This window comes from Rutidosis leptorrhynchoides, chromosome 2 (assembly GCF_046630445.1).
Source record: "Rutidosis leptorrhynchoides isolate AG116_Rl617_1_P2 chromosome 2, CSIRO_AGI_Rlap_v1, whole genome shotgun sequence".
NCBI classification, from domain to species: domain Eukaryota; kingdom Viridiplantae; phylum Streptophyta; class Magnoliopsida; order Asterales; family Asteraceae; genus Rutidosis; species Rutidosis leptorrhynchoides.
In genome coordinates this window covers 550717438-550744822 of record NC_092334.1, presented here as the reverse complement: position 1 = coordinate 550744822, position 27385 = coordinate 550717438, and the positions used below count along the sequence as shown (strand labels likewise).

Here is a 27385-nt window from a genome sequence, read left to right as displayed (position 1 = left end):
CACCCATCTGTTTATGTTGTTTCTCTTTTCGTACTACCTGCAGCTGCTAGATCCTTCTCTGTACTGTAACAACTATGATGACTGGTATGATGATATATGATGTGTTGGTGATGATACGAACGAAGATGAAAATGATTATGAATAGTCGTGGGTGTACGTGAAATGATGACGGGTATGCATAAAGTTGATGACTTGTTTCTGTTTCCCATAATCACGACAACAAGAACCCACAAACCCACAGAATTCCTTTTACAACGGGCTACTTTTGGACTGAACTATTATTGGGCTTAATTAATTTGTTTATTGGGCCGAACTATCTGTTGGGCTGTCTTGTTGGGTCGTGAGTTTGTGAGGCAAATTGGGCCATTATTTCGCTAGTCCATTGTTTATGTTCTCTGATTATTACTCGATGAATACAAAAACAGGTTAAGATACTTAGTTTGTGTATTAAATCAGATAGGAAGTACCAGCGGAGTGGTTTGGTGTTGTGTGTGGTTAACGAGAGGTCTTGGGTTCGAACCTGGGCACATGCAGTTTATTTATTTTTTTGAAGCTCTTCCTATTAAGGTAGTTATTATTATTATTACTATTATTTTTATTTTTATTATTATTGTTATTATTATTAATTATTGTTGTTATATGATTAATAGTATTATCATTCATAATAAGTATTAGCATTAAGTATTATAAGTATTATTACTATTATTATTATCATTAATATCATTATTATTATTGAAATAAGTATTATTAGTATTAATATCATTATTAGTAAAATTATTATTATTATAGTTATTATAGTTATTATTATTACTACTATTATTATTATCATGTTTATTATCAAAAATATTAAAATTATCATTTTTATTATCGTTATCATTATTATTATTATTATCAGTATTAGAAAAATTATCATTTTTTTCAAAATTATTATTATTATTATCATTATTATTATTAGTATCATACTTAGTGACATTATTATTATTTTTATCATTATTATTATTATTATTACTATAACTATTATTAATTTTAGTATTATTATTTTTATCATAAAAAGATACAAATTGTTATTTATTATTAGTGACATTATTTTACCAAATAAATAGCTATATAAGAATATAATTGATACATATCACATAACAATATTAACATTTTCATAATAAATACTAATTATTTATCTAAAGTATATAAAATAAAGATAGTTAATATAGTTACCAATAAAACATACAAGTTACTGAAATAACAATTAATAATAATATCTAACTTGTTCGATTACGATTATATGTTTTAATATATATATATAATTGATAAAGGTACGTGAATCCGAGGACAACCCTGCACTTGTTCAGTGTCGTCGTATGCATATTTTTACTACAAAATATAGTATTGTGAGTTCATTTGATTCCCTTTTACTCTTTACATTTTTGGGACTGAGAATACATGCGCTGTTTTTACAACTGCTTTATTAAATGCCTTTGAAAATATATTTTGAACTGAGAATACATGAAATGCTTTTATAAATGTTTGACGCGATATGACACAAGTAAAATATTCCTCGAATGAATTATTATGCAGATAGAAGTTCTGTGGATTATTATTGAATTAGTTGGACGTGATAAATGTAATGACCCGAGAAATTTCTGACCAAATTTAAACTTAATCTTTATATGATTCCGACACGATAAGCAAAGACTGTAATGTTAAGTCTTAAAATCTTGGAACTGTGTTAATACATACATTTAATCTTTGAAATGCTTACATGGATAAGATTAAACCTTTGACCATTCCCGACGATTCACGAACAACTATTTGAAAATAGATACATATATATTTAAATATGTATATAATTTAATTTGAATTATTATTTGAAATAATATATGATTTAATTGTTGGAAATAAATATGAAAAATAAAATGCGATGTAATGAAAACTATTATTATAAATATACAGATATATGTATATATATAAATATGTATATAAATATTATTTGTAAATATATAAAATTATATTAAATATCATTATTATTAATATCATTTTTAGTAGTATTTTGGTGTTATCATTATTGTAAGCATTATTATTATTTTCTATTATTATCTTTATTAAAGGAAATTATTTATTATTTACATATTTATATTATTATTAATGATACTGAATATAACTAATCAAATGTAGACAAAATCTATTATAAATCAACTTAAGTTGTATTTTTTTATTTATTTATTTCCTATCTGCTTTATTTCCATTCTACTGAACCAAATTGATATTTCTGTCTTTTAATCTGATTTCCAACGATATCAATTGGTTAAATACAAAATATAAAGACAAATATTAGTACAATTAGATTCCTAGTGTTTTATAAGAAGACAAAATCAGTTAGTGATTATGTACTGGATGTTTGATCGTGTCTCTGATCTGATTCTATGGCAATAATCGATTTTCCATTTAAATCCAATATTTAGTTGTAAGTCTCAATCAACTTTTATATATTTTTCTTCTTCTCTGACTTTTATCCTGCTCAAGAATTCTTTCAACAAATTGATATAAACATAAATCGATTAGTTTATGATTATAGAGAATTCACCACAACCTTCGCCACTTAATTCAAAACCCTCATTTGAAGTCTTATTGTATGTTTTCTATTTCTGTGGCTGTTCTTGTCAAACACCAAACGAAGCCTCCCCCATGAAACCACATGAACCACCACCTTCTATCACAGATCGATGTACACCTGGTTATGTGATACTTCATTATGGATGATGATGGTTATATTGTTAGGATAATGATACGATTAAATATAGATTGATGATGTCGTTATGATTTCATGTATGATAATGATAATTCGATGATTCAGTGAAGATGAACAATATCGATTCTGTGATTGATGATGATGAGATGTTTATGATTATGATAATAATTACGTTAGGAGTTAGATTCGTTTATTTTAGAGGAAGGAGGAGAATAGGGAACAAATGATATACGGGTTATAATTATTTCGGGGTCATATAATAACAGAAAGACAGCGTAGCTTGGATGGTTTGGGTGTTAGGTCGGGAAACGAGAGGTCTTGGGTTCGAGTCCCACAGGTGGCATCTATTTCCTTTTAAGCCTATTCTTGAGAGGTAGTGATTTTATTATTTTTATTATTATTATTATTATTATTATTATTATTATTATTATTATTATTATTATTATTATTATTATTATTATTATTATTATTATTATTATTACTATTATTATTATTATTATTATTATTATTATTATTATTGTTATTATTATTATTATTATTATTATTATTATTATAAATTATTATTGTTATTGTTAGTGTTATTATTATTATTATTATTATTATTATTATTATTATTATTATTATTATTATTATTATTATTATTATTATTATTATTATTATTATTATTATTATTATTATTATTATTATTATTAACATAAGAACTAATGTTATTAATATCATCATTATCATCATTAGAATTGTTATTATTAAAAATTATTGTCTTTACAAGTAAATTATTATTAAAAGAATCATTACTAGTAAAACTATCATTTTTATCATCATTATTATTATTAAATTATTCATTATATTAAAAGATACTGATATTATCATTATTAATGTAGTTATTATTATTATTACTATGATTATTTTTACCAAAATTATTATCTTGTTTTCATTAAAACTATCATTATTATCATTATTAGCATTATCTATATCATTATTACTAAAAATAATTACATTTATGAAAATAAAAGTTTTAAAGGTATTATTAAGATTGTAAGTATCCTTTTAGTCAAATTAACAAAGTTTATATAAATATTCATATATAACATGTTGGATATTTTTATTAAAATACTAACTATATATATATATCAATATAACTATATAAATATGTAAACATTTTGAATATATACACAAATTAAATAAGTATAATATATAATTTAAGATATAATATAAGTAAATGTTTTTAAATGGAATCTAGAATAAATTCTATATAACTACAAATATATATAAATAATATATATTAATAAATGGATGAGTGTGATTTCCATTATATTTATTAATAGATATGCAAATGATATAGGTTCGTGAATCCGAGGCCAACCTTACACTTGTTCAATAATGTTATATGTATTTTTACTACGAAATACAGTATGGTGAGTTTCATTTGCCTTTTTTACCCTTTATATTTTCGGGCTGAGAATACATGCGCAATTTTTATAACTGTTTTACGAAATAGACACGAGTAAATGAAACTACATTCTAAGGCTGGATTATTAAACCGAATATGCCCCTTTTTAGTCTGGTAATCTAAAAATTAGGGAACAGACACCCTAATTGACGGGAATCCTAAAGATAGATCTATTGGGCCCAACAAGCCCCATCCAAAGTATCAGATGCTTTAGTACTTTGAAATTTATATCATGTCCGATGGAGGATCCCGGAATGATGGGGATATTCTTACATGCATCTTGTTAAGGTCGGTTACCAGGTGTTCAATCTATATGAATGATATTTTTGTCTCTATGCATGGGACGTATATTTATGAGGAATGAAAATCTTGTGGTCTATTTAAATGATGAAAATGATTATTTATGTTAAACTAATGAACTCACCAACCCTTTTGGTTGACACTTTAAAGCATGTTTATTCTGAGGTACGAAAGAAATCTTCCGCTGTGCATTTGCTCATGTTTGAGATATTACTTGGAGTCATTCATGACATATTTCAAAAGACGTTGCATTCGAGTCATTGAGTTCATCAAGATTATTATTAAGTAAATTATAGTAAGATATATTACTAAATGGTATGCATGTTGTCAACTTTCGATGTAATGAAAGACTGTCTTTTCAAAAATGAATGCAATGTTTGTAAAATGTATCATATAGAGGTCTAGTACCTCGCGATGTAATCAACTGTTGTGAATCGTTAATAATCGATATGGACTTCATCCAGATGGATTAGGACAGGTCTCTATAGTTGGTATCAGAGCACAGGTCTTAGCGAACCAGGTCTGCATTAGTGTGTCTAACTGATAAGTCGTTACGAGGCATTAGTGAGTCTGGACTTCGACCGTGTCTGCATGTCATAAGTTTTGCTTATCATTTCTAGTTGGAAATCATCTGCTTATCATCCTTAGAAAATTACCTGCTTATCATTCTTAGTCTAGACACATCTTACTGCAATGATTGCATGAATAGTGTATAGACAAAATTCGTATCTTAGCGTATCTGTCACTGTAGACTTTATCTGACACGTTTCTTTAATTCCCTCCATAATATTCGGGATCTTCTGTACTATATTAGATATTCTATATAATTAGAATATTATCCGATAACCGAAAATCATTTCATATCAAAAATCCTCTAACTAATCATAAGAGATGGATTCTACACCTAGCTTGGATTCCATTAGTTCCGGAAGCAATTTCGAGATGCGTATTGAAGTAGACTCCGAAGTCAATGAACCAGAAGTGCCTCAACCATTTAGTTATTTTTCTTTCTGGAGGAGATGGGGGTGGGTCTGAGACTTACTCACCCGATGGAGAAATGAAGAAGGCGAGCCCTACTGCGAACCAAACTTACCTCCTAATATCGGAGAAAAATGATGTACTCAACGGTGAACCTATGCGCAACACTGTATTCACCCTTCTTGCTAAAGTTTTCCACCTCGAAGGTCGCATTACTGCAATCTCAGAAAATATTCAACCTCTACTTCCGAATACCAATCGAAGGGGAATATTAGAAGAAGTTAGGGAACTTCGAATTGATAATCAAGATCTATCGAATCAGATGAGTGGATGGATATAAATGACAGAGGGTAGGATAGAAACCCTGACAAGAATGGTGTGTGATCTAGAAGCTATACTTACTACACCAACATCATCACCAACCTCAGCACCAACAATACTTGTAGCACCGACAGCAACAGTACCACCATCAGCAGCACCAGCAGCATAACCAGTATCAACAACAACAACATCATCACACGTCTCAACCTCACAATCTATACCTCAAGCATAATCATCGTTCTACGAATCGTTCTACATAAACTATCTTCGTCCTTCATGGCGATTATGTAATCTCTAATGTTTTAGAGATTATGTACTCTAGTTCTAACGGTAAATCAAATGAGTTTAATATCATATTGACTCATTAAATCCATGATTATATCTGAAGAAAATATATATGTATATATATTTTCATAAAGATTGTAATTAAAAATTCTTTTGTACAAACTGTTAATGGTGAAAATATTTTAACGGGTAGGTAATACCCGAGGAATATTTAGATTTCGCATTAATAAGTACACTGTACATTCTTCGAATCTGATTCAAACAGTCATTTACTATCCTACATACAACCACAGCTATATGAATTCGTTCACCGCAGAATAACCCTTTTCATTCAATTTCATATTTGGATTTTGATCTATCAGAATCCAACAAGTGGCATAAAGAAGAAAACATTGAACAAAATAAAATTTGTTAGAAACAGACAAATTAACTATGAGGAATTTTGTTAAGAATTCACGCTAACAAAATCCTAGCTAACTGTTCCTAGCTAACTGTTAATTCCGTATTACATTTATTTATCGCAATTTATTTATCGTAATTTATTTATTGCAATTTATTTTTCACAATTTAATTATCGCAAATTTAATTCTCGCAATTTTATTTATCATCATTTAAATTCTGTAATTATTTTAAGCGTTTTAAATATCGGGACACGTATACAAGGTTTTGACATATCATATCGACGCATATATATATATTATTTAGAATAACCATAGACACTCTATATGCAGTAATGATCGAGTTCTCTATACAGGGTTGAGGTTGATTCTACAATAATATATATACTTTGAGTTGTGATCGAGTCTGAGACATGTACACGGGTCACGATACGTATTAAGTAATTCGAATATTATACATTAAACTATATATGAATTATTGGACGGTAATAGTGGACTATCGACTGTGGACTAATAACATTGGACAATTAAAATGATTTAAAATATTGATTATAATATATGAAATTAAACAATTTTTCAAGTTTGCCACTTGATTTCATCTTAAACCCCATTTGTATCTTGACGATTACAATCTGCGTTCAAACCTTTCATGATTCTTGAAAACACCTCAATCGATAGGATGAATCAACCGCACTTCATCTACGGAAGGAAAGATTTATGCATATAGTTATGCACCTGAGAAACTCTCGGCAACTGAGTAAAAATTTAACATGTAGCCGCGTCAGATCCTTTGGCATTTATTAGCAAAAATAACTTTGCGATCCCTTTTCAAAGTAGCCAATTTTGTCACAGCTCCAGCAAGTCAACTTCGACTTTTCATTCGAAGTAGCCTTACTATAATCCTGATATATATACAATTACCCTTTTGATACCGGAGAATTCTTTTATATTCCACCATATTACCAGCAGACGTACCAGCAACCTCGTTGCTTTTTGGCTTAAATCTCTCTGACAAATCATTATATTTATTCATTGAAACCCTATCATATAATCATCCGCATCTTGTAACGAGAACTGCCATAACAATTACCGAGAATCAGCAATTAGTACCTTGAAAACTCACAGCATATCTACATCAACAGTTATATGTATAACATTTATCTCTTAAAATTATGATCTTTCATTCTGAAATTCTGAAAAGCACTCAGTCTACAAATCAATACTCTGAAGGTTGAAGAAGCTTAATGAAGCAGCAGAAGCCGTAGACAACCATAAACGACCTTAATCATCAGAAGTTGATGATAAAGAATAGTAAGTTGGAAAAGCTCAGAAAAGTTGGAACTGGAAAACGGATTGAGCTAATCACAAAGGAGACCAAGGATAAATACAAGGACCATACCATACATTAAAAGAAACCAGGTAATTCTGGATCCGATGAAACCTTCAACGAATATCTTGCTCCGTACTTGTGTTAAAATCTTGCGGAAAATCTTCCTCATCAACCATCGAACTTAGAAATTCCAAAATATCATCATAAATATCTTCGATATTTCTGAGGATATTTTCATAAATATTCTCGCCCGAAATTATTTATCTCTTCGTGCTATCTATATTACATCATAAAGGAAACTACTTTAGTTTCTAAAATTCTCTAAAATTCGAGTTTAAATTATGAATGTTTTTTTGAGTAGTGTTGGGAATTGATGCATGAGTTAGTATAATATAATGACACTTGATCAACGTGATTATATTACAGTAAGTCATGCTGAGTTTCTAATGGAACGTGATGATTCACAGATCATAACGTCATCATGTACCACGTTACACGACTCGTTCATTCTACTTCACCTCCGAACATATCAAAAAAATATATATTCTTGATAGTTCTATTCTCAGTGATTCTGGTAATTTGACAAATCAAATCGTGCCATTACGATTTCCTTCTTAGAACATTAACAATGTTCATTCCGAAGTTATATCTACGAATTCTGAACCATTACAAGCGGTGTTTAATCGCAAGAAGAAGAAACGAAGGGACAAAGCTCCAAAAATATAAGAGAAAATATAAAGCCCAATAACAACACGAACATTGCAAACTGTAGATATTAATACGAATAGCAATATAAAGACATGGTAGAATTAAGAAAAGTATCACCCAAGGTAATAGTAGAAGTAAAGGGATTTTCTCTGGTGGAAGATTGGAAAGAAGGATGACGGAAATGATAACTAGGAAAATATCAAGTATTAGAGCTGGATTAAGCATTTTTCACATTTTTTTTTTTGATGTATGAACTAAGAAAGAAAGTATAGAAATGGTGTGAATAATGGGACGGAAGAGTTTAATTTATAATGGAAATATCAGACAGAGTAATCGAGGCAGATCACCGTATTTAATTATAGAGATTTTAATTTCCTTGCTCGCCGAAGAATTAAATCTTTTAGATTTTGAAGATTTTCTTTAAATCCCTTGAATTTCGGAATTCAACCAAGACAACGTCAAAAGTTAAAACGAAACTTCATTTATTCATTTCACTCTTTTATGATAGCTTCATTCGTGCCCTTCAAATAATCGAATTATTTTATCTATATTATTCAATAATGGTAAAATTCTATTTATCATCTCATATTCGTCAGGAAAACATATTTATTGTTAGCCATGACGACCTCACTCAAATTTTGGAACGAAATTTCTTTAACGGGTAGGTACTGTAATGACCCGAAAAATTTCCGACCAAATTTAAACTTAATCTTTATATGATTCCGACACGATAAGCAAAGACCGTAATGTTAAGTCTTAAAATCTTGGAACTGTGTTAATACATACATTTAATCTTTGAACTGCTTACATGGATACGATTAAACCTTTGACCATTCCCGACGATTCACGAACCACTATTTGAAAATAGATACATATATATTTAAATATGTATATAATTTAATTTGAATTATTATTTGAAATAATATATGATTTAATTGTTGGAAATAAATATGAAAAATAAAATACGATGTAATGAAAACTATTATTATAAATATACAGATATATTTATATATATAAATATGTATATAATTATTATTTATAAATATATAAAATTATATTAAATATCATAATTATTAATATCATTTTTAGTAGTATTTTGGTGTTATCATTATTTTAAGCATTAGTATTATTATTTTCTATTATTATCTTTATTAAAGGAAATTATTTATTATTTACATATTTATATTATTATTAATTATTAATGATACTGAATATAACTAATCAAATGTAGACAAAATCTATTATAAATCAACTTAAGTTGTATTTTTTTATTTATTTATTTCCTATCTGCTTTATTTCCATTCTACTGAACCAAATTGATATTTCTGTCTTTTAATATGATTTCCAACGATATTAATTGGTTAAATACAAAATATAAAGACAATTATTAGTACAATTAGATTCCTAGTGTTTTATAAGAAGACAAAATCAGTTAGTGATTATGTACTGGATGTTTGATCGTGTCTCTGATCTGATTCTATGGAAATAATCGATTTTCCATTCAAATCCAATATTTAGTTGTAAGTCTCAATCAACTTTTATATATTTTTCTTCTTCTTTGACTTCTATCCTGCTCAAGAATTCTTTCAACAAATTGATATAAACATAAATCGATTAGTTTGTGATTATAGAGAATTCACCACAACCTTCGCCACTTAATTCAAAACCCTCATTTGAAGTCTTATTGTATGTTTTCTATTTCTGTGGCTGTTCTTGTCAAACACCAAACGAAGCCTCCCCCATGAAACCACATGAACCACCACCTTCTATCACAGATCGATGTACACCAGGTTTTGTTATTCAAAAACCCATTTAATTTTTCTGTTTCTATCCCTTCATCGAATACAGCCATCATCACCTTCACAATAAATACATGATCGTCACCTGCTATTCCATTTTATAGCTCAACCCAAGTAATTACTTTCTCCTTCTTGTGTTCCTCTTCTTCCTATTTCGAGCAAACTCAACTACAACCGTAAGCCATTACTACCCTAAATCCACTCAACTTATCACCATTTTTTTTATATGTTTACGTCGACCCAAATCCATCACCACAATCCATCATAACACGCCACCATCACATCTCTCTTTTATCTCTTCCTTAACCTCCAACATGAATCATCTGCTACCATTCTGTTTTGTTTCCATGACTAAACCAAAAATCCAACAAACATCCCTGCAACTATTACATCTATCTTTCTGTTTTGTTCTTCTATTGCTGCTGCAATATTTTAAAAATCGGTTTTAATCTAAGTAATTGCCGATATATGGGAATGATGAAATGAAAAAAGATATGATGATGATTGTTTTATAATAATGATAATGGTATTGTGACTAGGATAAAGATGAAAATGATTAAAGGGGTTAGGTTGGCTTGTTCCCCCACGATGTCTATCCTGGTACCATTTTAAATCGCATACGAAATCCAACTGATGAATCAAATTATCTGTTGGGCCTTTGAATACCATTAATCTAAATAATTACAATTGAAACATGGGCCTAGCGTTGGGCTGAGTAACCAAGGTTGGGCTATTTCAAGCCCATTTATTCCTACCTGCTCATTCGACTGGTAATCTGTCTGTTTCATTCTTTTCTATTTCAATCGTGTTCCACCCAAAACCATCGAACAACTTTTTGCAACTGTGATGATATATGGAAATGAAATATAATAGAAGATGATGATTAGATAACTAGTAAACGATGATGGTTGGTTGCTACGACTACGAGGGTAAGGAAACAGTGACGATTAGATTGATAAAGGTTCGATGATGATAATTATGATACAATCGTAGGATGATGTATGATTTATGATTTTATGTGATACTTCATTATGGATGATGATGGTTATATTGTTAGGATAATGATACGATTAAATATAGATTGATGTTGTCGTTATGATTTCATGTATGATAATGATAATTCGATGATTCAGTGAAGATGAACAATACCGATTCTGTGATTGATGATGATGAGATGTTTATGATTATGATAATAATTACGTTAGGAGTTGGATTCGTTTATTTTGGAGGAAGGAGGAGAATATGGAACAAATGATATACGGGTTATAATTATTTTTGGGTCATACAATAACAGAAAGACAGCGTAGCTTGGATGGTTTGGGTGTTGAGTCGGGAAACGAGAGGTCTTGGGTTCGAGTCCCACTGGTGGCATCTATTTCTTTTTAAGCCTATTCTTGAGAGGTAGTGATTTTATTAGTTTTATTATTATTATTATTATTATTATTATTATTATTATTATTATTACTACTACTACTATTATTATTATTATTATTATTATTATTATTATTATTATTATTATTATTATTATTATTATTATTATTATTATTATTATTATTATTATTATTATTATTATTATTATTATTATTATTATTATTATTATTATTATTATTATTATTATTATTATTATTATTGTTATTATAATTTTTTATTGTTATTGTTAGTGTTATTATTATTATTATTATTATTATTATTATTATTATTATTATTATTATTATTATTATTATTATTATTATTATTATTATTATTATTAATATTATTATTATTATTAACATAAGAACTAATGTTATTAATATTATCATTATCATCATTAGAATTGTTATTATTAAAAATTATTATCTTTACAACTAAATTATTATTAAAAGAATCATTACTAGTAAAACTATCATTTTTATCATCATTATTATTATTAAATTATTCATTATATTAAAAGATACTGATATTATCATTATTAATGTAGTTATTATTATTATTACTATGATTATTTTTACCAAAATTATTATCTTGTTTTCATTAAAACTATCATTATTATTATTATCAGTATTATCTATATCATTATTACTAAAAATAATTACGTTTATGAAAATAAAAGTTTTAAAGGTATTATTAAGATTGTAAGTATCCTTTTAGTCAAATTAACAAAGTTTATATAAATATTCATATATAACATGTTGGATATTTTTATTAAAATACTAACCATATATATATCAATATAACTATATAAATATGTAAACATTTTGAATATATACACAAATTAAATAAGTATAATATATAATTTAAGATATAATATAAGTAAATGTTTTTAAATGGAATCTAGTATAAATTCTATATAACTACAAATATATATAAATAATATATATTAATAAATGGATGAGTGTGATTTCCATTATATTTATTAATACATATGCAAATGATATAGGTTCGTGAATCCGAGGCCAACCTTACACTTGTTCAATGATGTTATATGTATTTTTACTACGAAATACAGTATGGTGAGTTTCATTTGCCTTTTTTACCCTTTATATTTTTGGGCTGAGAATACATGCGCAATTTTTATAACTGTTTTACGAAATAGACACGAGTAAATGAAACTACATTCTATGGCTGGATTATTAAACCGAATATGCCCTTTTTTAGTCTGGTAATCTAAGAATTAGGGAACAGACACCTTAATTGACGCGAATCCTAAAGATAGATCTATTGGGCCCAACAAACCCCATCCAAAGTACCGGATGCTTTAGTACTTCGAAATTTATATCATGTCCGATGGAGGATCCCGGAATGATGGGGATATTCTTACATGCATCTTGTTAAGGTCAGTTACCAGGTGTTCAATCCATATGAATGATATTTTTGTCTTTATGCATGGGACGTATATTTATGAGGAATGAAAATCTTGTGGTCTATTTAAATGATGAAAATAATTATTTATGTTAAACTAATGAACTCACCAACCCTTTTGGTTGACACTTTAAAGCATGTTTATTCTCAGGTACGAAAGAAATCTTCCGCTATGCATTTGCTCATCTTAGAGATATTACTTGGAGTCATTCATGACATATTTCAAAAGACGTTGCATTCGAGTCGTTGAGTTCATCAAGATTATTATTAAGTAAATTATAGTAAGATATATTACTAAATGGTATGCATGTTGTAAACTTTCGATGTAATGAAAGATTGTCTTTTCAAAAACGAATGCAATGTTTGTAAAATGTATCATATAGAGGTCAAGTACCTCGCGATGTAATCAACTGTTGTGAATCATTTATAATCGATATGGACTTCGTCCGGATGGATTAGGACGGGTCTCTACAATAAATGCCACTAATTGTTGTGAATATTTTTCCCTGATTATTATTGCTTGGTAACCTAAGAATTAGAAACGGGTATGGCCCTAATTCACGCGAATCCTAAAGGTAGGTACCGGGTTTAACACCCCCACCCAGAATGTTCACTAGACGGAAGAGCTAGTGGGCGTGGTGTTTAGTACTTCGAGGTTTATATATTATACAGACGAGATGTTCTATTTTTGGAGATATTATTGATGCACATTATATGTTAAGGTCGGTTACTATGTTGAGCAATGAAATCAAAGTGAATGTTATGTATCAAGAGAATGATTTTTTTTATATACAGGTTATGTGTATTATTTTTGTGTACGGGATATGTGTACGGTTATTCCAAAATCACGAGGCAACCTACGGGGGAGAAAAGGATACGAACTTACTCTGCTAAGCATTATGAAAAATAGTTTTGTACACGAGATAGGTGTACTGTATTTAAATCTTGTGGTCTATCAAAATGATGAATTTTATTGCTTATGACAAACCTATGAACTCACCAACCTTTTTGGTTGACACTTGAAAGCATGTTTATTCTCAGGTATGAAAGAAATCTTCCGCTGTGCATTTGCTCATTTTAGAGATATTACTTGGAGTCATTCATGACATATTTCAAAAGACGTTGCATTCGAGTCATTGGGTTCATCAAGATTATTATTAAGTCAATTAGAGTTGGATGTATTATGAAGTGGTATGCATGCCGTCAACTTTCGATGTAAAGAAAGTTTGTCTTTTAAAAACGAATGCTATATTTGTAAAATGTATCATATAGAGGTCAAATACCTCACAATGAAATCAACTATTGTGAATCGTTTATAATCGGTATGAACGGGTCCTTTTAGTTGGTATCAGAGCGGTGGTCTTTGCGAACTAGGTCTTGCATTAGTGTGTCTAACTAGTAGTTGTTAAGATGAATTAATGAGTCTGGACTTCGACCTTAGCTGCATGTCAAAAGTTTTGCTTATCATTTCGTGTCAAAAATTACCTGCTTATCATCTTAAGTCTAAGACACATCCTACTGCTTTGATTGCATGAATAGTGTATAGACAAAATTCATATCTTGGCGTATCTGCTAATCCATATCTTAGCGTATCTGTTACTGTAAACCTTGCCTGACATATTTCGTAAATTCCTCCGTAATCCACAAAATCTTTTGTTCTATATATATAGATATTCTATGTAATTAGAATATCATCCGATAGCTGGAAATCATTTCATATCGAAAAATCCTTCATTTAATCGAACGAAATGGAACTCGCCACTAGTTCAAGTTCTTCGGAATCTGGCGGCTATTCCGATATGGAGTTTCACTCAATCTCCGAAAGCAGTGTGACTGGAATGGATCAACCAATCAGTCATCATCTATTCTAGATGAATTGGGGATGGGTTCGTAGTCTACTTAATCATTGGAGACAAGAAGAAGGTGATCCCTTTCATCCACCACATTTCTCTCTTGGCGAAGAACCTGAAGCACTTACCGGCAAACCTCTCCGAAACACCATTTTCAGCCTCATTTCCAGGGTAGCTCGTCACGATTATATTCTATCCACAATTCTAAACCTTATTCATTCACTCGTTCCGACCGACAATCATCCCGAAATAATGGAAGAAGTCAACGAGCTTCGCGCTCGAGTAATCAATTTGGAGAATATGGTGCAAAACGTACCAGCTTCAACAACATCACCAGCACCAACAGTACCACCAACAACCCAAGTTTCAACATCACATGCCTCAACATCTCATTCTGTACCTCGAGTATAATCATCGTTCTACATGACGTTCTACATCATTTATCTTCGTTCGACATGGCGATTATGTAATCTCTAATGTTTTAGAGATTATATATTCTCGTTCTAACGGTAAATCAAATGAGTTTAATATCATATTAACTCATTAAATCCATGATTACATCTGAAGAAAATATATATGCATATATGTTTCCATAAAGATTGTAATTAAAAATTCTTTTGTACAAACTGTTAATGGTGAAAATATTTTAACAGGTAGGTAATACCCGAGGAATATTTAGATTTCACATTAATAAGTTACAATGTACACTCTTCGAATCTGATTCAACAGTCATTTACTATCCTATTTACATCCACAGATATACGTATCCGTTCACCACAGAATAACCATTTTCATTCAATTTCATATTTAGATTTTGACCTATCAGAATCCAACAAGTGGCATAATGAAGAAAACATTGGACAAAACAAAATTTGTTAGAAACAAACAAATTAACTATGAGAAATTTTGTTAAGAATCCACGCTAACAAAATGCTAGCTAATTGTTAATTTCTTATTACATTTATCTATCGCAATTTATTTATCACAATTTATTTTTCGCAATTTTATTTATCGTCATTTAATTTCTGCTATTTATTTTACGCACTTTAAATATCGTCGGATAAATCGGGACACGTATACAATGTTTTGACATATCATATCGATGTCATCTATATATATTATTTGGAATAACCATAGACACTCTATATGCAGTAATGCTCGAGTTAGCTATATATGGTTGAGGTTGATTCTCAAATAATATATATACTTTGAGTTGTGATCGAGTCTGAGACTTGTATACAATGGGTCTTGACACGTATTAATTAATTCGAATATTATATATTAAACTATATATGAATTATTGAACTACTAACTGTGGACTACTAACATTGGACAATTAAAATGAATTAAAATACTGATTATAACATATGAAACTAAACATTTTTTTCAAGTTTGCCACTTGATTTCATCTTAAACCTCATTTGTATCGTGACAATTACAATCTGCCTTCAAACTTTTCATGTATCTTGAAAACACCTTAATCGAAAGGATGAACTAACCGCACTTTGTCTACGGAAGGAAAGATTTATGCATATAGTTATGCACCTGAAAAACTTTCGAAAACTGAGTAAACGTTTAACACGTAGCTGTGCTAACTCTTTTAGCGTTATTATTACCGAAAATAACTTTACAACCCCTGTTCGAGATAGCCAGTTTTATCACAGCTCCAGCAAGTCAACTTCCACTTTTCGTTCAAAACAACCTCATTATAACCTTGATATATACGTTGTCTTTTCGCCTTCATTACCGGGGAACCGTTTATATTCCACCACATTAGCAGTAAACTTACCAGTAACTTTATTGATCTTTGACTTTACGAAAAATCATTATTTCTATCGAAACCCCATCACTTACTCATCCGCATCTTATAACGAGAATTGCCATGCTAATTACCGAGAATTAGCAATCAGTATTTTGAAATCTCGCAGCATGTCTACATCAACAGTTATATGTATACATATAACATTTATCTCTTACAATTATGATCTTCCATTCCAAAATTCTGAAAAGCACTCTAGTCTACGAATCAGTTCTTTGAATTTTGAGAAAGTTGATAAAGCAGCGAAAACTGTTGATAACTTTAACAGTAAAAAGTATGATGATAAAGAATGGAGTGTTGGAAATGCTCAATAGAAAATTTAGTACTGAAAATCGGATTATGCGAAACTATGAAGGAGGCTGTAGACAAATCACAAAGACTAAACCTGTCTTCAAAGAATCCAAATGATTCAGTATCTGCTGAAGTCATTAACGAATACCTTACTCATGACTCTAAACTTTTACGGACAAATCTTCATCATCATCCATCGATATTAGAAATTCTAAGATATCATCGTATCTTCATTATAAATATCCTCGATATTTCTGAAGATATTTTCATAACTAATCTTATCTGAAATCATTAATCTCTTCGCGCTATCAGTGTTACATCATATAAGAAACTGTTAGTTTCTATATTCTGTAAACTTTTGAGATTAAACTATGAATGTTTTTGAAGTAGTGTTGGGAACTGAAGCATGAGTTAGTATAATATAATGACACTTGATCAACGTGATTATATTACAGTAAGTCATGTTGAGTTTCTAATGGAATGTGATGATTCACAGTACCATCATCATGTGCTATGTTACACGATTCTTTCATTCTATTTAACCTCTAAACATTTCAAGAACATATATCCTTGATAGTTCTATCTTTCTGTGATTCCAACAAATGCTAATTAAATCGTGCTATTACAAATCATTCCTGCTTAAGAATATTAATATATTCATTCAAAATTCCATACCTACGAATTCTGGACCATTATTTTCTTCACACAAAGGTGAGAGGAGAAAAACAAAAGTACAAAGCTTCGAAATATAAATAGGAGTATGAATCGCAGCAAATAGAAGAGATCATTAACCTTAGATGTCAATAATTATGGAAAGACAGATGCAAGGAAGGATCAGGAAAACCACTACCCCAAGAGCGAAGTAGAATTAAACAGATTCCTCTGGTAGGAGTTGGAATAGAAGAATGATTGTTGTGATAGTCAGAATAAGATCAAGGATCAGAACTGGATGAAGCATTTCCACAATCTTTTGGAAATATGATTTGAGAAAGAAAGAATAGAAGGTGTGAACTGTGGAAATAAGGAAGCGAAGGGAGTGGATTTATAGTGAAATATCTGACAGAGCAATCGAAACAGATCATCGCATTTTACCAAAGAGGATTCTGATTTCCTTAATTATCGAAGAACCAAATCTTATTACGAAGATTTTCTCTAAATCCCTTGAACTCCGGAAATCAACCCTATCTACGTCAAAAGATATGACGAAACTTTATTTTCTCATTTCACTCTTTTGAGATAGCTTCATTCGTACTCTTCACATAATCGAGTTGTTTTATCCATATTACACAATGACAATAAAACTCTAATTTCCAACTCATATGAGTCATGAAAACATACTAATTTTCAGTGATGTGTGCAGCAGCGTATACGGAATAGTTATATTTTTACTACAAAATATTATTAAATATGATACAATTTTACACAAGTTATTTATTTATTTATTTATTTATAGAGTGGATATACCTAAACCTTGCTACAACACTATAGGCAGTGTACCTAATCGTACAGTAGTGTAGTTTTTAGTAAGTCTGGTTCGCTCCACAGGGAGCTAGCTGAGTTTAACGCTATATTTTAAAATAAAGTTGTATATATATATATATATATATATATATATATATATATATATATATATATATATAAGTATTATTATTATTATAATAAAAGGGGGTTTTACCGTTTAATGACCGGTTTGTCTATTTTAAATAAAGCATAAAGATAAATGACTATAATTAAAGTGCGTAAAATAAATAACAATATTTAAAGTTGCGATAATTAAAATGATAGTAAATAAAGGTACGATGAAATATGAAATAAAAGCATTATGCTTATTTAAACTTCCGTAATCATGACGTTTGACGTTTTGATTTTGATTTATTTATCTGGGTTAATTGTCCTTTGTCCTGGATTTATTTGATACCTATCTGGTTTTTGTCCATAATAGTCCATCGGTCATAATTATAAAATGCTCGTCAAATTAACCTTATTCCCGAAGTCAAATATTCCAACTAATTAGGGATTCGAACTGTAACAAGGTTTTAATACTTTGTTAATAATTACACCAGGTTATCGACTCTGTGTAATCCAAGGTTTTAATACTTTATTAAAAATTACACCAATTATCCTCGTATGTAATCCACCCCTGTTTTAATGAGATATGAATATTAATTTACCCACTTGATCAGAGTGAATAATCAATTACCCAACCCGAATAATTAATTAAATGATCGTAAAAGATGTCGTATAAACGTCACTAAATAGAACATGCATAATCATTTTAATAATTATTAGATTAACTAATTTGAAGATAGGTTCGACAGATTCTAATGAGTTGTCATTCGATTAGACAATACCCCCTATCTATTAATAGTCAATAGTCCAATGTCCACAAGTGCCGGTCTTTTGTCCAAACCTTAATTATGGTACAAAATCTAATAACCCCGTCTTAATATTTAGTCTAACATCACGATTACTTTAGCTCAAATAAGCATAATAATAACTTAGTTACAATACATTAATTTAAAAAGGAAGAACATAGCTTACAATGGTGATTAATCGTGTAGCATTACACGAACAGAGTTCAGACTTACAAAACCTTAAAACATTTCTTACAATAACCCAATTATTATTAAATTTAAATTAAACTTTAAATTATATATATATATATATATATATATATATATATATATATATATATATATATATATATATATATATATATATATATATATATATATATATATATATATATATATATATATATATATATATATATTTCTTACAGAGAAAGGAAGAGAAAAAGATATGTTTTACTCGTCGAAAAATGCTGAATTTATAGGACCTGGCCAGGTTTCTGGCTTCATGCGATCGCATGAAAAATGGTCTTCCTGGCCATGCGATCGTATGGCCAGCTGGATCAGGCCACCTACTTTTGTTTTCTAGTTTTACCGACGTTTTATTAAAATATAATATAATACATATAATTTTAAGAATTATTTATATATTATATTATATTTATGTGCATAGTTGACTTGTAATTTTAGTTTCGTTGCATCGCGCGTTGATAGTTGGCTCAAGTCCCGGTTTCGGATTTTCGAACGTCCTTTCGTACGCGGAGATATCTTGTACTTTGCGTTCCGTGACTCGTACTATTGTCATTTTTAAACGTTTCTTATCAATAAATGGAACCACTTGAATTATATCTTGTTCATTTGAGCTTTTTGGTCATTTGCGTCTTCAAATCGTCGTTTTCTTCTTTTGTCTTCTTACTTATTTATTTAAACGAATATTACATAAAAATAGAACAATTGCAACTAAAAGCTTTACATATTGGAAGGATATTGTGCCTAAATATATGTTAATTTGGAGCACTATCAAATATCCCCACACTTGAACGTTGCTTGTCCTCAAGCAATAAAATCACACTTCACTCGAATCACTTTTTTTTTTATTCTCACACTTTATACATCAGTGATTTTGATACGGCGGTATGAACAATAATAGTAACGATGTGGTTTACATTCTCACATGACTATAAAAATTTAGATCCTTTAAGGAAATTGGATCTTTATGAAAACATTTGATCTTTTGAAAATTCATTCCAGCTTTTACCCTAGATAAGTTTTTTGGAATAACCCTTCACCGGTGTTTGCAAAATGTAATGTTTTTGTGGGTTTTGTGGGTTTCAGATTTGAAAATTTTAGCTCAAAACTTATGGTTTTGTGTTACCCACTTGCTATCCTTGTATTGGGAAAGCAACACGTCCAGTTTACTTGCTCCGTATATTACCTTTTGGTAAACTACCGTCTGGTTGTAAAGGAAAGCGTTGAAAAAGCAACTATTAAGGCAATGTCCCATGACATGCTTTTAATTATGGTCAAAAACGTGTCGGATGCAATTACTATCCTTTGTAGGAGCAATAGTAAAGATCACCCTATAATTTTTCGGTCTGGCACAAGGTCCTGTCTTTGACCATGCTATGCAACCACCGTTCTTACGGTTGACACCCGATTTGGTTCAGGTGACCTAATGAATTCCGATGAATTCTCAGGATTTTACGTTCAATGGTAATGAACGCATTGAATATAGGTTTTCAGAAAACAAATCGGTTTTAATTTGATCAAAATATTTTCTCGTTTAAGCTCGAGTTTAGATATCATTGAATTCCATGAGTTTGTAATTCTCAATCTTTAAGGTCAATCTCAAGGATTGAGTAATATCAGGCTTAAAAGTTGATTTTTGATCTTTAAGGAGATTATCCTTTCCTGGGGGTCTGATTCATTAGCCTTATCAAGCTAATTTTCACGGCGCCCTCCCCATTTTACGAGACAGATCCTCTCATGATTAGGATAAGTCTGACCACTTGGTGACCCTGTTTGATGCTGAGGTCCGTGGATTTCCTGCTGATTTTAGTGATGACTTTTCTAGATTTTTCGTCAACCTACAGCTGGTCTGGACGTCAACTTCCTGACCTAAATCAAGAAGCGCGTGTCTTTTTCGAAAGACTTTACTTCCTTTTAATGATGGAATTGATTCATTGTGCAGATCCATCTTTCTTTCAAATATATTACAGTAAATTAGGTAAAACTGATTAAAACCGTCCAAAACAAAAGTACCTGTAATAATCTTGTACAAGCATACGTGATATGTGTTTTAAATAACTTGGTAAATTCTTCTCACACTTAGCTTTTATTTATTTTTTTCTTTGCATTTTTATTCTTCTCTATTCCATTTTAAATGAATTCTAACGTTTTGGGTTGTTTCTCTATTTATGTTCTCTCCGAGGTAACAATAATTTCGGTATTAACACCTAGTTTTATCGTTCATAAATATGTGTAAAAATGATTTTGAATTCAATTAGTTGAAAATTTTTCAAATTTTTACAAAATTTGGCAATTAAACTAAGTGTAAATCCGAGAGAATTTATAACCCTTCCCCACACTTGAGATCATGCAATGCCCTCATTTGCATGAAATTAGACTATAATTATAAATTCATGAGGGTGATTAGTGTAAAAAAGTGATTAAAAATATCGAGTTTGCAAACATATTATTTTATATCACATTTGATATTTTGCGTCTTGTCGTCAAAATTAGTAGCTTTTGCTGAACTTAATGACAGTCTTTGAAAGTACGATGTTTTACCCTGTTTTGTACATAAGATAAACTACAAACATATATATATATATATATATATATATATATATATATATATATATATATATATATATATATATATATATATATATATATATATATATATATATATATATATATAAAACCTTTATTTATTAAAACAATTTAAATGAATAATTTTTTAAAATTTTGTTTCCTTTTACTTTAGGTATTTTCGGTATGTTTACCTAGTCCGTCCCTCGACAAAATTTAAAATTTGTCGTTTTTAAAGCGATTGTTTAAAAGCAAAGATTTTTGGGTTTTTTAATTTTTTTTTGGTATACTTTAGATCAATAATATTAAAAATAATGATAACAAAATTTGTCGCCCCGCCCTCGGGTAAAGCAATTTCGGTTCCATGACCTAGTCTTCAACTTACGATGAATTTTAGAAATCATTTTTTAAACTTAATGAAATAAAGTAAATTTTGTTTTTAAATTCACACAAAACTTAAATTTAAAAAGCATATTAATTTCATATAAAACCTACAAAATAAAAAAAAAAATCAGAATGGGGGAAAGAAAACTAGTTCTTTAGTGTCTGCTAGTGGAAAAGACCAATCGGATTCCATTCTCGGAACTACACGAGAACAGAACAACTAACTCTAGACAGCGTTTTCCTTTTAGAACATTTGAATCTCCCCACATTTAGGTAGCTGTGGTGTCGAAATTGTGATTAACTTCATCGTCAATTTCTTTTGGACCATAATCAACTTGCATATCTGTGACTTTTGCTTTAAGCCATTGGTCGGATTCCTGTGTGATATTCACAAATTCAACTAGTTTCGCCTTTTCTTTAGGCGATAGATTGGATACTAACCGATTACATAACTTAAAGTTCCCCTTGGTTCTAGCATCGTGAATCCGTTTAATAAGTTTCTTCATTGAACTGTTAATAATGGAGTCATTTAATTTTGTATCAACAACGGAGTTCTTTGTTATCAAGTCATCATTAGGTGTTACTTCATTTTCCCCACACTTAGGCGTTTTATTATTGCTAAGCACTACCGTTGGAGTTGGTAAAACAACATGGTTCTTACCAATCGTTTTTGTTGGTTCAACGGTTTTGGTTGGTGGAGATTTAGACTTTTGACTCACAAAGGTGATCGATTTTTCATCATCAGTAAGTGTCATTCTACCCTCTCTTACATCAAATAACGCCCTGGTGGATGCTAAGAATGGTCGACCTAAAATTAGAGGAATTTTTGAGTCCTCTTCTATGTCAATGACAATAAATTCGACTAGAAAGGTTAAATTACCTACTTGAATGGGTAGGTTGTCAGCAATTCCAACTGGGTGCCTAATGGTTTGATCAAAGAGTCGAACACTCATCTCTGTTGGACTTAACTCACCTACTCCTAATCTCTTATATAATGAAAGAGGCATAACACTTACACTCGCACCTAAATTTGCTAGTGCATCATACATGACAGAATCACTAAGTAGACAAGGAACAATAAATTCACCCGGATCACCCACCCTGGGTGGAGGTTTTGGTGGAAATGTCTTCACCGGGTTTATCTTTACGGTTTTTGTTTCTTGTTCTTTCTTATTCTTCTTCTTCTTCTTTCCAGAGGTATCACAAACTTTATTACCTATTACTTGCTCATACTCAACTCCTTTTCTTGGAAACGGGATGGGTGGTCTGTATGGTGCTACCAATGGCTTTACATACTCGGGTGGTGGTGGTGTTGTAACTTCTTCATTGTTACTCACATCTAAAACCTTCCCATCTTTTGATGCTAGTTTTTCAGAATTTGTTGATACCATATTAACATTCTCATTCCGAGAATTTACTTCAGTATTACTCGGTAGCTTTCCTTGTTCCCTCTCACTCATCTTGCTAGCAAGAGTACCTACGTGTTTTTCTAGATTCAAAATGGAAGCTTGTTGAGTTCTTAATGACAGATCAAACCTCCCATTTGTTTGGGTTTGAGATGTAATAAATTGTGTTTGAGATTCCATTAGCTTTGCCATCATTTCTTCTAGATTTGACTTTTTCTCTTCGGTTTATTGTGGTGGTTTATACAAGCCAGATCGTTGTTGATTGAAAGTGTTGTTTTGAGTTGGTTGGTTATTTGGACCTTGTTGGTTGTACGAGTTATTGTTGGGTCCATTTGGATTGTAAAGAATGTTTTGATTTCGATTAAAGTTTGGCCTTGGCAGTTGATAATTATTTTGATAATTATTTCCCGGCCTTTGGTTTATGTAGGAAACATTCTCACATTGTTCCATCGTTTGCTAGATGTGACACTCTATCGTTAAGTGTGGTCCACCGCATTGCTCACAACTGATTCATATTGCGTGAATATCTTTATTCATCTTTTCCATTCGTCTCTCGAAAGCATCTATTTTTGCAGAAACGGAATCAAAGTCATGGCTAGAATCGGCTCTAGCTGCTTTAGATGATCGAAAGATATCTTTTTCCTGGTGCCACTCATGCTAGTGGGAGGCTGTGTTATCAATAATTTTGTGAGCTTCAGTTGCGGTTTTCTTCATAATGGAACCACCAGCTGCTATGTTGATGTCTTTTCGTGTAGTAATGTCACATCCTTGGTAGAATATTTGTACTATTTGATAAGTGTCTAAACCATGTTGAGGACATCCTCTCAATAATTTTTCGAATCTTGTCCACGCCTCATATAGAGTTTCATTTGGCTTTTGCGTGAACGTAATAATTTCTCCTTGAAGTCTCACAGCTTTAGATGCCGGAAAGAATTGTTTAAGAAAATTTTCAACTAAAACATCCCATGTATCAATCGCCCCTTCAGGTAATGATTCTAACCAATCTTTGGCTTCTCCCTTTAAAGTCCAGAGAAATAACATGAGATAGATCTGTTCATCCTCAACTTCTCTGATTTTGAATAGAGTACAGATCCTATTAAAGGTTCGAAGATGTTCGTTTGGATCTTCTTTTGGCGTACCACTATATTGGCATTGATTAGTTACCATGTGTAGGATTTGTCCTTTGATTTCATAATCTGGCGCATTAATATCTGGCTTAATAATGGCGTGACCTTGGCCCGTGCGTGTGGCTCTCATTCGATCTTCCATACTTAGAGGTTCCGTTACTTCCATAATTGAAATTGTTGAATACGAATCACTAGAGGATTCTGATTTAACGGTTTGTGGTTCAGGAGGAATGATTAGTGGTTCAGGATCTTGGAATTGTCCTTGAATATCCTCCAGGTTCTCGGTAGTGAAGTCGGGTTCAAAAAATGGATTATCGGAAATTTGAATTGGAGTACTTGTTCGACTAGATGATGTTTCTAAAGAAAAATCAACGGCGACAATATTGGCTAGATGTCTTGATCGAGTTACAGGTGGTGAACGTATGAAAGGTGGTGAACGTTTTGCTCGGTGCATTCACTGAATATCCTATTAGTTATAAAAGATAAAAATTATATAAGTTATCAAATTAATAGACTTTTCTGATTTTGCCCACGTTTCGAATAGCCAATAGATGCAGCAGGTAGCCAGGACCCTTTAAATCGGAAGCCCACAACTCGCCACTAACAAATCCAACTATTACTACGAACCAGAAAATTTTGGATGTCTATCAATTTAACCACTTAAAATAATTTTTCGTCGAAGTTTAAAGAAGATAAAGAAAATTCGATGTCCTAAAAACTAGAGCGTCGAGAAATAAGAAAGAAAAAGAGTGCGTCGAAAAACAAGAGGTCAAAAAATAAAAGGTCGAAAAATAAAAATAAGAAAGAAAAACGTCGAAACTTAAAAGTCTAAAAACTAAATATAAAAAGTTGCGCCTAAAGGTATTAAATCTTAAAAGGAAATCTATATCCAAAACGGCAATAACTTAAAAGGCACTAAAATATATAAACGGCGTAGCAAAATTCTAAAGCGCCTAAATCTTAATCTAAAGAAAAAGCACTTAAGGGATTTTACAGCAAAGCCTAAAAAATAGAAATATAAAAATAACTACGGCAAACTAAACTTAAAGCTATAATTACGAACGATACGATTAAAAACAATGAAGTACCGTGTTGTCAAATGACATGTTGCGTACAATCATGAGGTCTTATGATTAATCTTCTCGTGTTGTTTACGGGTGGTCCTGAAATATATAAAATCAAATCATAAGTAATTATATATAAAATATCATATTAATTAGAAAAGATATGATTAATTTACTTTTTCTCCAAATATTTTCGTAGCTAAACTAGCTTCGGATACCCAATCTTGTTTTAGTCGTAGTTTCTTCATTACAACTCCGTTTTTGTTGGTTCAACTTGCCACTTCCTTGGATCGAAAACTAATTATTATTATTAATTTATATATATTTATTATAAATATATATGAAATTAATTAACTACCCATTAACACCCATTATTTTATTATTATTATATATATTATTATTATTATTAATATATTTATTTCGAAAACTAATCTTGCACTCCGACGACGTAGATTCAGTTTTTAAGATGTTCTTTGTAAAACCAAGTTATATCTTGTTAAGTTAGCATATCATTATGATATATTAAAGGTCTTGAAGTGTTTTAAAAGTCAAGTTAGAAGGATCTATTTAGTTTGCGAACAAGTTTGAAATCATTCAAACTATGTTCTTGTTGTTAAAATTTTATACCACAAAATAAGATAGCTATATGAATATGAATTGAATAAGATTATGAACAAGGTTACTACCTCAAGTTACTTGGACAAAGTTACTGCAAAAGATAAGAAATAATCTTGGAATCAAAGAGTGGTGGAGTTAGATCAAAAGGTTGGAAGTAAACTTTTTCAAATGGGTGGTTATTTTGATATGTTCTTGAAAGAGTTTTCTTACGGTGTTTAAGGCTTGTAATTGAAGCTAAATGATGGGGAAAATGCTTGGAGATGATCAAGTATGAAGTTAGGAGTATTTTGAGAGAGAAATGAGGGTGTAGGTATGAGAAAATGGAGTGAAGAAATGGTGTTCATTTATAAAAATGTTTTTAGTTTATAAAGAAAGAAAAGGATTCCTAATTTTGTTTTCTTACTAATAATTCATACTACTTGACAAATTCTAGTTACATCATATCTAGGGCAGTAATAATGTTGATTAGGATGTTGATTTGATGTGTATATACCAATAGTAAATACGTATA

General features: G+C 30.3%; 1 non-coding gene across 1 annotated transcript; it reads left to right on the top strand.

Annotated features, from left to right (window-relative positions):
• The first annotated feature begins 24867 nt into the window (after nt 1-24867).
• Nucleotides 24868-24974, top strand: LOC139894965 (small nucleolar RNA R71). Its single transcript, XR_011775438.1, has one exon. It is a non-coding gene; the product is annotated as a small nucleolar RNA R71 (small nucleolar RNA).
• Nucleotides 24975-27385: the final 2411 nt, after the last annotated feature.